The sequence below is a fragment of the Solanum dulcamara genome, chromosome 1, assembly GCF_947179165.1.
Source record: "Solanum dulcamara chromosome 1, daSolDulc1.2, whole genome shotgun sequence".
Taxonomy (NCBI): domain Eukaryota; kingdom Viridiplantae; phylum Streptophyta; class Magnoliopsida; order Solanales; family Solanaceae; genus Solanum; species Solanum dulcamara.
The window spans coordinates 40,668,183-40,682,309 of NC_077237.1; positions in this window are offsets into that span (position 1 = coordinate 40,668,183).

Consider the following 14,127-nt stretch of genomic DNA (forward strand, 5'->3'; position numbering starts at 1 on the left):
AATATATTTTTAAAATACTCATAATACATTTATATTACATGCATAATTCACTTTTAATACATGATGCAAATTTATCATAGTATTGCTACGTATTGCTACAAATGGTAATAAATAAAAAATATCATTATAATCGATAATTATTTATTAAAAAGTACTCATATAAGTAATTTTTACTTATCCTAATAGGCCTTAAAGCATCCCTTATGAGTGGGCCTGAATTTCCTCATCTCCCACTCACACATAATGGGAGTAGTTTTCTAATTTGAGAAACAGATTATCTCCTTGTCTTCTCAATCATCTATACATGAAAGTAGACAGTGCGATCAACATGCTAGGAGAACTAAGTTTGTTAGGAGTAAATATTCTCTCGTCTAGGCAATAGATCATAAAATATATAGTGCCCCAGATCATATGAATCACATTTGATATATTTGTTGTATCCCCAATTATAACTCATAAGCTATAACTGGTGCACTAGTGAACACAAATCAATGGGATTTCATTAATGATTTTCCTCTTCTCACGATTCTCTTAACATTAGTTTAATTGCATTTCTAGATATGCTCCTACAAACTGAATCTGTGTTCATGGTCTTTTGGAAACACACTAAGATAGCTACATCAAATTGATTCTCAAGTATCTAATTAGAGTCAATAAGTGTAGAAATCTTTAATCATATAGGTCCCGGGTCTCACACAACAATAGGTTAAAAATGGACTTATGTTTAATCCAGTTGGTAGACATTAGCCAGTTCATGGTTGGTGATCAAATGTTTTTATGGGTGTTGCCTTAGAAACGCGTGATGAGGTTCGAAAGGAAGGGCAAGACAGATTGGAGAGTTGGCCTATGAGTTCGCCTTACCTCCAGCTAGGGATAGCAATTGGGCAGTTTGTGATAACATCCAAGGAAGCTCTACTCCATTGAAGGAAAAAGATGAAACTTTAGAAACTCCTAGCACGCCCATAACATGATCTCAAACCAAGGAGTTCAATGATAAGATCAATGGGCATCAATCACTAATCCAAAAATTCTTGTTGGGGAAGAAGAGCCCAAGCCCAAGGGAGATGAATTGCCCAAATATGACAACTATTTGGTAGCCCAAATTGAAGTCCAAGAGGAGGATTATTGGGGTCCAAAGTTTAGCCTTGAAGTAGTCCAAAATGGTGCAGAAAAAGGCTCAAAATCATCCCAAAAGAAGGCCAGTTTTGGCCCTTAAGTGTAGCTGAAATCAGCAACCCAGTCAAGCCCAAATAGGACTCAAAATCCACGATCAAGGGGCCTACAAAGTCCTTAATTCAACCACAATTATTAGAGTTTTAGTTTTACCTTAGCCCCCAAGCTAGGGTTTAATTTTATTAAGTTCTATATTGTCCTTTTAGGATATTATTAGGGCTAGCAACCACTTTATTTATTCTCTTAATAGGAGTGCTTTTTCATTCATTACAAACACATTATATTGATATTAATAATATTTGAGAGAGTTCTTTTGAACCTTTGTGACTTGTTCTTTGAGAATTTATCTTTAAACATTTACTAGCTTCATAGTTTAAGGTATAACGTAATTTCTTCTTGTGATATTTGTAATCTCTTTTTGGTATTTGTTAGAAGGTGATAAGTTTATACATTCTAATTATTGTCTTTAGTTACTCGTAAAGCGGTCAAGATCCAAATCCATTGTTTTGATTCGTTTTCTTAATTAAAGGTGTTAGATTTTTTTCATAAATCTATACGTTGTTACTTGGATCTTTTCAAGGCCTTAGAACATCAAATCCTTGGAAATTCTTGGATCTTTCCTTTGAATTTCGCATATCTTTAGTTAGTTTTCTATATCTCTTTTCTAAAATTGTGATCTCCTTAACCTTGTTGTTATCAAGTAGTATCAGAGCGCTCCTATCAAAATTCCATTCTTGATAAATCTTGGAATTTCTTCAAAACTTAGAGCAAAAAAAATAAATGTAGCATGAAAAGTAACGTGGGAAAAAAGTTTTAAAAAGTGATAACTTGCTCTCCAAGAAATTTGATTACTTGATTTTCACGAAATTTGATCACTTGATCTTTAAAAAATCTTAGTACTTTCTTACCAAGAAATCTTATTACTTGCTCTCCAAGTTTTGCATTAATTTGTTTCCAAACAAGAAGGAAACTAGAAGAGGGGATTCTAGATCTTTAAGGATAAGAGGAATTTTTTTCTTGTTCTTATAACTATAAACAAGTTCCTTTTTATTTGTGTTTTGTTTAAGCTAAATCTACTTGTTCTAGGATTAGTTCTTTACTTCTTTTTGTGCCTCAAATTTCTATACTTTATTGCTACGAACTTGATACAGGTTTTGGTTTAATAATAAATCTACAAAGTATTCTTGTTCAAAGGTTATTTTGAGGGGTAAAAGGCAAGTGTGGGTGAGTTTAAAAGAGGGTAAAGCCATATTGAAAGTGTTATACTTGATAATTTATTCTTTTTTAAATGTATAAGTCAGGTGATGATGAGGAAAGGGCTCATTTAGTATCCGAGAGCAAAGGTAGGAACAATTTCACCCTTCAAGGTATGTACCAACAATTCGAGAGATGGAACCTTCAATATCAAGAGATGAGAAATATGATTACTGAACAGAATGATACCATAGTTGCAATTAGGAAGGAGAATAATGTTGTACGACCCCCTAATAATGTTAGACCCCAAGTTAAAAGGAATGTACCCCATATCCCTTTTGTAAATCCTGAATATGATAATGATGATTTTTTTATGTTGAGTTTAATCTAAAAAGAAGAGATATGAGAGGATAAATATGTAGAGTAGAAGATGATAATATAAGTAGTATACAGATAAAGATGCCATCTTTCAAGGGGACAAGGGACCCAAACTTGTATCTTGATCGGGAGAGATGAGTTAAAGCCATCTTTGACTGCCATAACTACTCTGAGAGTAAGAAAGTTAAACTTCTTGTTGTTGAGTTTTTTGATTATGCTTCTTCTTAGTGAAAAGGCTTGCTAGGGGCGGATTGCAAGATGAACTACCATCTATTTCTACTTGGGAAAATAATGAAGAGGGTGATGAAGAAGTGGTTTGTGCCATTATAATTTCAAAGAGATCTACAGTCTCGCCTTCTAACACTTGAAGCAAAGCTCCATGTCAGTGGATGAGTACTTCAAAAGCGTGGATATGACTATGATCCAAGCTAACTGCATAGAAGAATAAAAGGCTACAATGGTTAGATTTTTAAATGGTTTAAATACAGAAATAACTGATGTAGTAGATATACTACAATATGTAACTTTTGATGAGTTAGTTTTTATCTGTTAAAGTAGAAAAACAAATTAAGAAAAAAATCAAAATAACTCATGGAGAAGTCGGCCAAACACTATCTCTATGAAGTCATGGTCAAATCAAGAGTGAAAAGCTCCTTCTAAACCTCAAGAAGATAGAGATAAAGTTGAGGAGGGAGGTAAAGCCTTTAATCCTAAATCTTCTAAACCTTCTAGTTCTATTCAATGTCACAAATGTCATGGAGGGGATATATGATGCAAAAATTTCCAAGTAGAAGAAACATCATACTTAGAGACAATGGAGAATATGAGAGTGAAAAAAGTGAAAGGGAAGAAGAAGAGAGAGGAGGTGTAAGTGATCAAGATGATTTAGAACTGCTAATAATGGTATAATTGGGGTGGTTAGGAGAATTATGACTATCAATTTGTATAGTATTGATGAAGGGTGGAGGGAGAATTAGTTCCATACTAGGTGTAGGATAAAAAGGGAAGAGTTATTCTATGATTATTAATGGTGGAATTTGTGCAAATGTGGTGAGTTCATACTTGGTGGATAAACTAGAAATTGCATGCATGAAACTCTTTACTCCATATAGGCTCTAATGGTTGAATGATGGTGGAGAAGTAAAAGTAAAACAATGCATGATTTTATTCAATGTTGGTAGGTATGAAGATGAAATTCTTTGTGATGTAGTTCCAATGCAAGCATGTCATGTTTTACTCGGCCGACCTTGGCAATATGATAGGAATACTACTCATCATGGGAGAAAAAAGAGGTATAGTCTTGTGCATAATGGTAAGAAGTTTATTCTTGCACCATTACCTCCTTCTCAAGTGTTTGAACATCAAAAACGATTGAGGAAAACAATGGGAAAACAAAGGGGAGAGATAAAAATTTAGCTTGAGGAAAAACAAAAAGGCCAAGAGATAGAAAAAAGAGAGATGGCCGAGAGAAAGAGAGAGAGGGAAGCAACCTAAGTAAAGAGGTAAAAGAGGGTCTGAATAAAAAATAAAAAGTTTTCATGAGAGGAAAGAGGATAAGGAAAAGAAAAATGACAATCTTTATACAAAATCCAAAGAGTGTTTGAATGCTAGAAAAGAGGGGTTTCCCATAATACTGCTTACTTACAAAGAAAAGTTGATTAATTTTGAACAACTAACTCCTTTGCCAAATAGTGTTTCTTATCTTTTTCAGAGTTTTGAAGAAGTTTTTCCTAATGAACTCCAAAGGGATTGCCACCTTTGAGAGAGATTGAGCACCAAATAGACTTTGTGCTTGGTTCTCAACTTCCTAATAGGCCTTCCTATAGGAACAATCCTGAAGAAACCAAAGAATTACAAAGCCAAGTTGAAGAATTGCTTGGAAAAGGGTTTTGTTCTAGAGAGCATGAGCCCATGCTCTGTTCTCGTCCTATTGGTACCCAAAAAAGGATGGAACATGGAGGATGTGCGTAGATTGCTGAGCAATCAATAAGATAATAGTAAAGTATTGCCATCCTATCCCTCGTCTTGATGAAATGTTGGACCAACTATACAATTCCAAAATCTTTTCTAAAATTGATCTAAAAAGTGTTACCATTAAATTCGTATGAATTTTGGAGATAAGCGAAAAACTGCTTTTAAGACTAAATATGAGCTTTATGAGTGGTTAGTTATGCCCTTTGGCTTGACTAATGCACTAAGTACTTTCATAAGACTAATGAATTATGTTTTTAAACATTTTCATGGAAAATTTGTTGTGGTAAATTCCGATGACATCTTGATCTTTTCTCAAAATCTAGATGAACACCTAGAACACCTAAAATAAGTATTTGAAGTTCTTAGAATCAACACTTATTTGCTAATCTCAAAAAGTGTACCTTCTATGTAGATCGTGTGATTTTCTTAGGTTTTGAGGTCAGTTCTAAGGGAGTTGAAGTAGATGATGAGAAAATCAAGGAAATAAAAGAGTCACAACCCAACCCTATAGGCCACGACTGGGGTCCGATCTAGAACCCCGTATACATATCTATCAGCTGTGGTCAAGTCGATCTATAAACAACATAATACCATGCATCAGAACCTTATTGGGCGATAACATTTTTATAAACCTGTAACCTCTTTCATTGGTATCACATTATGAAAGGGCACACAAGCCAACAAGTCTGCCACAACATAATAACACGTACATTACATCATATAGACCCAGCTGACCCAAACTGACATACACAACCCACATATACATGTCTGCAGACCTCTAAAAATATTAACGATAATATATGGTGGGATAGGTTCCCCGCCGTACCCCTGGATAAACAAAAACAATTATATACATTAGCAGTCAGTGCAAAAATTAGGCTCCAATATAATAGAGCCTCTTCCAGCTGAGCTAAATGGAATCCTAAGCTGATGGACTCTCAAATCCTATATCTGTACCTACGGGCATAAAACGCATCCCGCTGAAGAAAGAGAGTCAGTACGATATATGTACTGAGTATGTCAAACATAACATAATACAACTGGAAGCATATCTGAAATAGAGAAGCAGGGGATAAAATATCAAATCAGAAACCTGTACCTGTACCCTGTGAATCATAAAACATGTATGCTCAAATTATAGAATATAGCCAGCCCTATCAGGGATCCGGTGAATCACATCTGTAGGACCATCATAGGCCCGGCGCCATCACCACCTTATCAAAACACATCATCACATATATACATATGTACCCGACCCTCTAGTGAGGGATTCAGTGAGTTTTTCATGTCATTGCATTATCATATCCTCATATAGTGTACCCGGCCTTTTAGTGAGGGATCGGTGGATAATGCAGTGAACTGTGCACGTCTACATACTCCGACCCGGGACTCGGTGATATAAGGGTTACAGTATGCACGAGTAGAGTAGTGAGTAACCATATGCAATTTAAAACATTATCAAAGACTTGGCCATATAAGAAGATTAAACTTTTATCTAAGGACCCGAGTAGTAGTGTAGTCATATCGAGTGCCCTCTAAATGCCATTATGTGCTATATCAATTATAATCTCGGGGACCCTAGACATGTACTAACATAAGGCCAAATCACTTAGGGAACCAGAAACACTTGTTATCATATAGTCTTTAAGACTTGGAGCCTATACATTTGGTACCTATAGGAGTTCAATATTTCGAAGTAAAAAGGAGATTCTTAAGAATGGAATTACCCCCACATTTCATATACAAACCACTTAAGACTAAGACATGCCAAAAGGAAAAAAAGATAGCTTTACATACTTATGCCAAAAATATGCCAAGAGGAAGCTTCACATACCTCTTACGAGTTACTCTTTATCACATTCGCCTCGTCTTCCTTTGAACCTATTCAACACGGAAGAAATACGAATATCAACAACCCTTGATTTTTCAGCATCTTAAGTTGCACCCAAGTATTCATAGAACTCATTTTCTCGCTCGACTTCTCGACTAGTTCTTTAGTTAGTTAAGGCGTTACCGGAAATCGGGCAGCACTTCCCCTATAACATGCCCTATCCGAATTTCCAATTATATCCCTAAGTACTACAGCCAACCAAAAAAAATAACCTTCAGCTCATACACACATAAAACATGGCAACATTACACCACACAAGCTCCAAACAACTTGCTGAAAATTACGATACCAAAATAGGGTTCCTAGTTTCTATTTTGCAACACTTTTAACCATACGAAACGGAGGGTCGGGTGGCTGAAACCAGAAGAACCCACACCTATTTTAGGCCATGTTCCATCCCTGCAGCACACCACCACATACCTGCAGCAGCACCCCACACGCACAATGCCTCATTTCGACTATAATTTAACTATAACGACTCCAATTTAGTTTGCTTCTAATATCGAGCATTTCTACGACATTATTATACTTCCATATGCATAAAAAGTGTATAATACACCCTAGAACAACACCATAAACTTTAAATTGGAAGGAAAGATCTTACCTTACCCAAAATTGGCCAAAACTCGCCTTAGAAACTTTTCTAACGCGGTTAAAATGTTGTGGCTTCTTGCTATCCATTTGGTGATTCTACAAATCATGATTTTATACTATTAATACCTCCATATCATCATGGTATCCCCTAGATAATTAATTTACAAAACGAAATGGGGACTTACCTCTTTTTCTCCCCTAGGCCGTCACCTTTTCCTCTCTTAGTTTAGGGTTTTTGTTTCTTTCTTTGCTGAAGCTTTTGGATAAAAATGAGACTAAGAGTCATTTAACATGTAGATATATGTTGTCTTAGGGGGTGACATGTGTCATCCCTTAAGGAAGACACGTGTCCATCCCCTATTGGGCCAACACATATATGCTGCCAATTAGGGGCTGCCACGTGGAAGTGGGGTCCCCCCCAAGCAGGTGGGTCACCTACTTGACCCCAAGAAGGTGGATCACCTGCTTCCACCTCTCACCTCTCTATGCTTCCACATGTCATTCTCTCCTCCTCCTCATGGGTTCATAATCTCATCTTAATTTAAGAACCTATGTAATCCATGCTACGTAAGCTTGGTATGTACTCAAGTGGCTTAAGTATGTAAGACTTCTAAAATAATAGCTTACGTAGGTAAGTTGAGTCCTATGACTCATTATTTGGCCTCCAAGTCCTTCCGACTTCTCATGACTCTTTTTCCAACCTTCCCTACTATGGGGTATCACATTCTTCTTTTCTTTGAGTTTTTTGATGTGTGTGGACAGTAGAGGTCACATGACCATTTTCAAGAAGGTTAGAAATACGTTTCAAGGTGCAAAAGTGCGGGGTATAACAAAAAGAATGGCCTAAACCTAATAGTGTAACTAAAGTTAGGAGTTTTCATGGACTTGCTAGTTTTATAGGAGGTTTGTGCGATATTTTAGGACCATTATTGCTTTTTTAACTGAAGTTATGAAGAAATCTAAGGTTTTTACATGAGGAAAGGAACAAGATGATGCATTTAATTTGTTGAAGGATAAATTGTGTTTTTCTCCTCTATTGCAATTACCTGATTTTTCTAAGTCTTTTGAAGTTGAGTGTGATGCATCTAGTAAAGGCATAGGTACTGTTTTGATGCAAGACTCCAAGCCAATTGCCTACTTTAGTGAAAATCTAAGTGGATAAACATTGAACTACTCAACTTATGATAAGGGGCTATATGCCTTGGTAAGGGCGTTAGTTACATGGCAACATTACTTATGGCCTCCAGAATTTATGGTTAAGACTGATCATGGCTCATTAAAGTACTTGAAGAGACATGGTAAACTTAGTTGTAGGCATGCTAAATGGGTGGAGTTTATCGAAACATTTCCTTATGTAATTTCCTACAAACAAGGAAAAGAGTATGTGGATGCTGATGCGCTCTCAAGAAGGTATGTTTTGATCAATACTCTTACTTCAAAGTTGTTGGGTTTTGACCAAATCAAGTGACTCTATGCTAATGATTCTGATTTTGGTGAGATTTTTGCTGAATGTAAGTTGGGTCCTTTTGAGAAATTTAATCTTAAAGATGAATTCCTATTTAAAGAAAATAAATTATGTGTTTTTAACTGCTCATTGCGTGAACTATTTGTTACGGAAGCATATTGTGGAGGTCTAATGAGACATTTTGGTCTACCCAAAACTCTGAAAATACTTTCTGAACATTTTTATTCACCTAGCATGATAAAGGATGTGGAAAAAATGTGTTCTTATTTTCTTGAATGTAAACAAGTTAAGTCTAGAACATTGTCGCATGGTCTTTATACTCCTTTACCTGTTTCTAATTCCCCTTGGATTGATGTTTCTATGGATTGCATATTGGGGCTGCCAAGGACTAAATATTGTAAGGATAGTATATTTGTGGTATTAAATAGATTTTCTAAAATGGCTCATTTTTTCCTTGTAAAAAGACTAAAGATATATCTCATGTGGATGGCGTTTTTGTAAAGGAAGAGGTTAAATTGCAGGGAATACCTAGAACTGTCATTAGTGATAGGAATGCCAAGTTCTTCAGTCACTTTTGGAGAATTCTGGAGAATGTTGAGAACTAAATTGCTATTTTCTACATCTTGTCACCCACAAACAGATTAACAAATGGAAGTGGTTAATAAAACAATAGGGAATAAGTTAAGGGTTGTTTTGAAAGGAAAATTGTCTTCTTGGGAAGATTACTTACCTATCGTGGAATTTGCTTATAGTAGGAACTTCCGTTCTTCTACTGGTAAGACTCCTTTTGAAGTTGTATATGGATTCAACCCCCTTACCCTCCTTGATTTATTGCCTTTACCTACTCATGATTTTACTAATCTTGATGGTAAGAAGAGAGTTGATATGATGAAGGTGATTCATGAACAAACAAGCTTGCAATTGAAAAGAAGAATAAGGAAGTTGCATTGCAAAGGAATTACAGAAGAAAATATGCTGCTATTAAACTTGGGGACTTGGTTTGGGTTCCTATGCGAAAGGAGAAATTTCCTTCCAAAAGAAAGAACAATCTAAATCCTAGAGGAAGTGGTGCATACAAAGTCCTTGAAGTGATTGGAGACAATGCTTATAAACTAGATTGTCTTGGTGAGTTTCAAGATAGTGCTACTTTTAATCTTTCTGATATTTCCCATTTTGATGCAGATTTAAATTCAGGGATGAATTTTCTATGAGAAGGGAGGAATGATAGCATCCAAGGAAGCTCTACTCCATTGAAGGAAAATGATAAAGCTTTAGAAACACCTAGTAGGCCCATAACAGGATCTCAAACTAGGAGTTCAATGATAAGCTCAATGGGCTTCAATCGCTGATCCAAAAGTGTCTTATTGGGGAAGAAGAGCTCAAGCCCAAGGGAGATGAATTGTCCAAAGGCTACAACTATTTGGTGGCCTAAATTTTAATCCAAGAGGAGAAATATTAGGGTCCAAAGTTAAGCCTTGAAGAAGTCCAAAGTGGTGCAAAAAAGGCTCATAATTTGCCCAAAAGGAGGCCAATTTCAGCCCTTAAGTGGAGCTGAAATCAGCAGCCCAATCAAGGCCAAATAGGACTCAAATGCCACGACCAAGGGGCGCACAAAGTCCTTAATTAAGCCACCATTATTAGGGTTTTGGTTTTACCTTATCCCCCAAGATAGGGGTTTATTTTATTACGTTCTAAATTGTTCTTTTAGAGTTTTATTAGGGCTAGCAGCAACTTTATTTATTCTATAAATAGGAGTGCTTTTTCATTCAATAAAAACACATTACATTGATATTAATAATATTTGAAAGAGTTCTTTTGAACCTTTGTGACTTATTCTTTGAAAATTAATTTTCAAACCTTTACTAGTTTCATAGTTTAAGGTATAAAATACTTTTTTCTTTTGATATCTATGATTTCTCTTTGGTATTCTTTAAAAAGTGATTAGTTTATACATAATAATTATTGTCTTTAGTTACTTATAAAATGGTCAAGATCTGAATTTCTCACTTTTGATTTGTTTTTTTTAAGTTTCTTTAAGACGGCAGCGATGCCCGAAGAATGGAGGTCGAGCGTAATGATCCCTCTATAGAACAATAAGGGGGATATCCAGAGTTGCAACCACTATAGAGGTATGAAGCTTCTAAGACATACTATGAAAGTGTGGAAAATAGTGGTGGAGATGAGGGTAAGGAGAGGCGTGTCTATTTCAGGGAACCTGTTCGGATTTATGGAGGGACGCTCAACTATAGAAGCCATCCATCTTATAAGGAGACTGGTAGAGCTGTATAACATGAGGAAGAGGGACTTGCATATGGTATTCATCGACCTAGAAAAGGCCTACGATAAAGTGCCACTAGAGATACTATGGAGATGTTTGGAGGCTAAAGGTGTACCTACGACATACATTAGAGTGATCAAAGACATGTATAAGGGTGCCAAAACTAGGGTAAGGACAGTAGGAGGGGACTCAGAGCACTTCCAAGTTGTGATGGGGTTGCATCAAGGATCAAATCTTAGTCCATTTTTATTTGCCTTGGTGATGGATGGATTGAAGTGAAAAATTCAGGGTGAGGTGCCATGGTGTATGCTTTTCATGGATGACATAGTCCTGATTGACGAGACTCATAGCACAGTTAATGCTAAGCTGGAAGATTGGAGACAGACCTTGGAGTCTAAAGGGTTTAAGTTGAGTAGGACCAAGATAGAGTACTTAGAGTGCAAGTTCAGTGAGACACCTCAGGAGGTTGGCATGGAAGTTAGTCTTAGTGACCAGGCCATTCAAAAGAAAAGTAGTTTCAAGTACCTTGAGTCTATTATGCAAGGCAGCGGGGAGATTGATGATGATGTCACACATCGTATTGGGGCAGGGTGGATGAAATGGAGGCTCGCGTCTGGTGTGCTATGTGACAAGAAGTGTTATACCCCGTGCTTTCGCACCTTGGGACATTGTCTTATGTCTCTTGAAAGGTGCCACATGATCTAGATTATCTACCACACTATCAAATAACTCTAAGGAAAGAAAAATGAGATACACTATAGGAGGAAAGGTTGGAAATAGGTCTAGAGGAGATTGGAAGGAGTTGGAGGCCGAATAATGAGTCATGGTACTCGACTTACTTGCGTAAGCTACCAACTTGAACGTACTTACCCCCTATTCTCCGGGAGGTTGCATTTCATGCCCGCAGGTATAATTATTCATTTTGGAGATCCGCCAGCTTAGGATTTCCACTCAGCTATGTTGGAAGTGCTCCACTATTTTGGGGCCTAACTTTTGATGCTGGTCATTCGATAAATATATTCATTTATTTAGGGATACGTGGGGTCCCTGTTCTGCTATATGATACAGTTAATACTTATAGAGGTCTGTAGATATGAGTATGTAGGTTGTTTGTGAGTTTGTTCAGTTGTAAATGTTTTTCTATTATGGCAGCTTTGTCGGCTTGCGTGCCCTTTCATGATATAATATGAATAAAAGAGGCTACATATACATGAAAATGTTGTTACCCACCGAGCTTCTTGTTTATAGTTCTTATACTTGACAGTTATGTATACGGGGGTCCAGGTTGGACCCCAGTCGCAGCCTACGGGATTGGATCATGACAGAAGTGGTATCAGAGCAGTTCATCCTTAGAATATCTACAGATCGTATCTAATAGATTCTTGTCTATTGGTGTGTTGTGTACCATATCTATAGATAGGTGGCTACAAGACATTTAGGATGTTACTTTCTTTCAGATCTAAGATCGTGCGATAGAGCCGAGTCATAGGGAGTAAAATTCCTTATTACCTGTGATTTTAGCAGGAGGACAACATCGATAGAAGAAAATAACTGACAATATTAGAAGTTACAAAGCATGCAGGTAAGCAAAGGAACGGAGATGATATATCTGGTAGGGTGTTGAAATACGATTGATGAGTAAAGTTGAAAAGTAAAAGGAAAAGTAGACAGGAAAGTGTAACAGGTGCAGTTCGAGTGGACATACGAGGTAAGTCCATTTTTATACTGTTGTTAAATTGGGCGCCCGGTGTGTCCGCTATATGAGATGATATGACTATATATATGTGTGCCCTGTGAGGCACTATTGGCATTTTCTGTGTGCAAGTGTTGAGATAGTAAGAAATACAGAGGAAACTCTGCCCAAATTTTCCTAGAAATAAGAAGAGAATGAGATATAGGGCTGTAGTATGTCTTGGAAGGTCGTACCAACAACAATGATGAGATTTGGTTAAACCACGAGTATGGCTGACCTTGAGAAATGAGTTAATTGCTGAATTGACAGCAATAGAAACTAGGAGGTTGATACTGGTATGGTAAAACAAATTTGGAAAAGACTTATGACCCTAAGAAGATGATTTAGGAAAGACTGATAGATCTCGATAGAATGATATATTGAGTCACCGACTGAATTGATACACAAGGATAAACTATAATGAGGTATAGTTAACCTAAGTAACAGTATGATAAAGATAAGAGTACAAGGGAAAAAAGGATTGTGACGGATATGAAGTATTAATAAGACTAACTGAAAAGGGTAAGTAACCCATAGTAAGAATTGTGAAAAAAGTTAAGAAGTATTATACCAGGGGATTGAATGGGAATAGGATATAATGTGAATATAACGAGGATCATTATGGAAATAAGGAAAGCCCAATAAGAAAGTGGCCGAAGATATGACATGATCCATGTGATTGGAGTATAAAGATAAGTGTGAAACAGAAAAGTGAGCTATGGAACAAATAAGGAAGACTTACCAAGTTCTGTAAGGAAAGTTTCGAATAAAGATTATATGACGGTGGAAAGGATAGCTAGTGCAAGGAAATAAAGAGTAATATGGAATTCCTTGCACACAAAAAAATGGATATGAGCGGAAGGAATGATAAGGAAGTTCTAACAGAGGCACCTAACATAGACATAAGTAACTGAATACAAGGACAGAACGAAAGGAGAATGTATAGTTATAAATTTAAAGGGGTAGTGCAACAATATGGTGTTAAGGTGGACCTATTATTGAGGTAAGCGCGATATGTTGTTGAGAAAGTGAGCATCGGGCGCACGACAAGGATGAAAGCTTATGAGGCATAAAGAAGTATTGTGTATACGTGACTTGACTACCAACAATTAGACTGGATCAGCACCTCATGATTATGTTAAGATGTCATACATGGACGATCAAAGGTATGGAAGATATAAAGGAAGGCATAGATATAGTGCAGTATACCAAATGTGTTGGAAAAGAATCATACGCATTTGAAAATTTTGAAATAAGGGCATAAGGTAGGACACAAACAGATAGTGATATGGGAACACCCTAAAGGGGGGAAGTGGCTTCAAATGAGATCCCATACTGGCATAAATTAACAAGATCTAAAAGCCAGCAGTGAACAGATAGAAGCCATGATACCTGAGATGGTGCTGAGAATTATTAGTAAGGACCTTGAATAGTATAACATCAAAGAA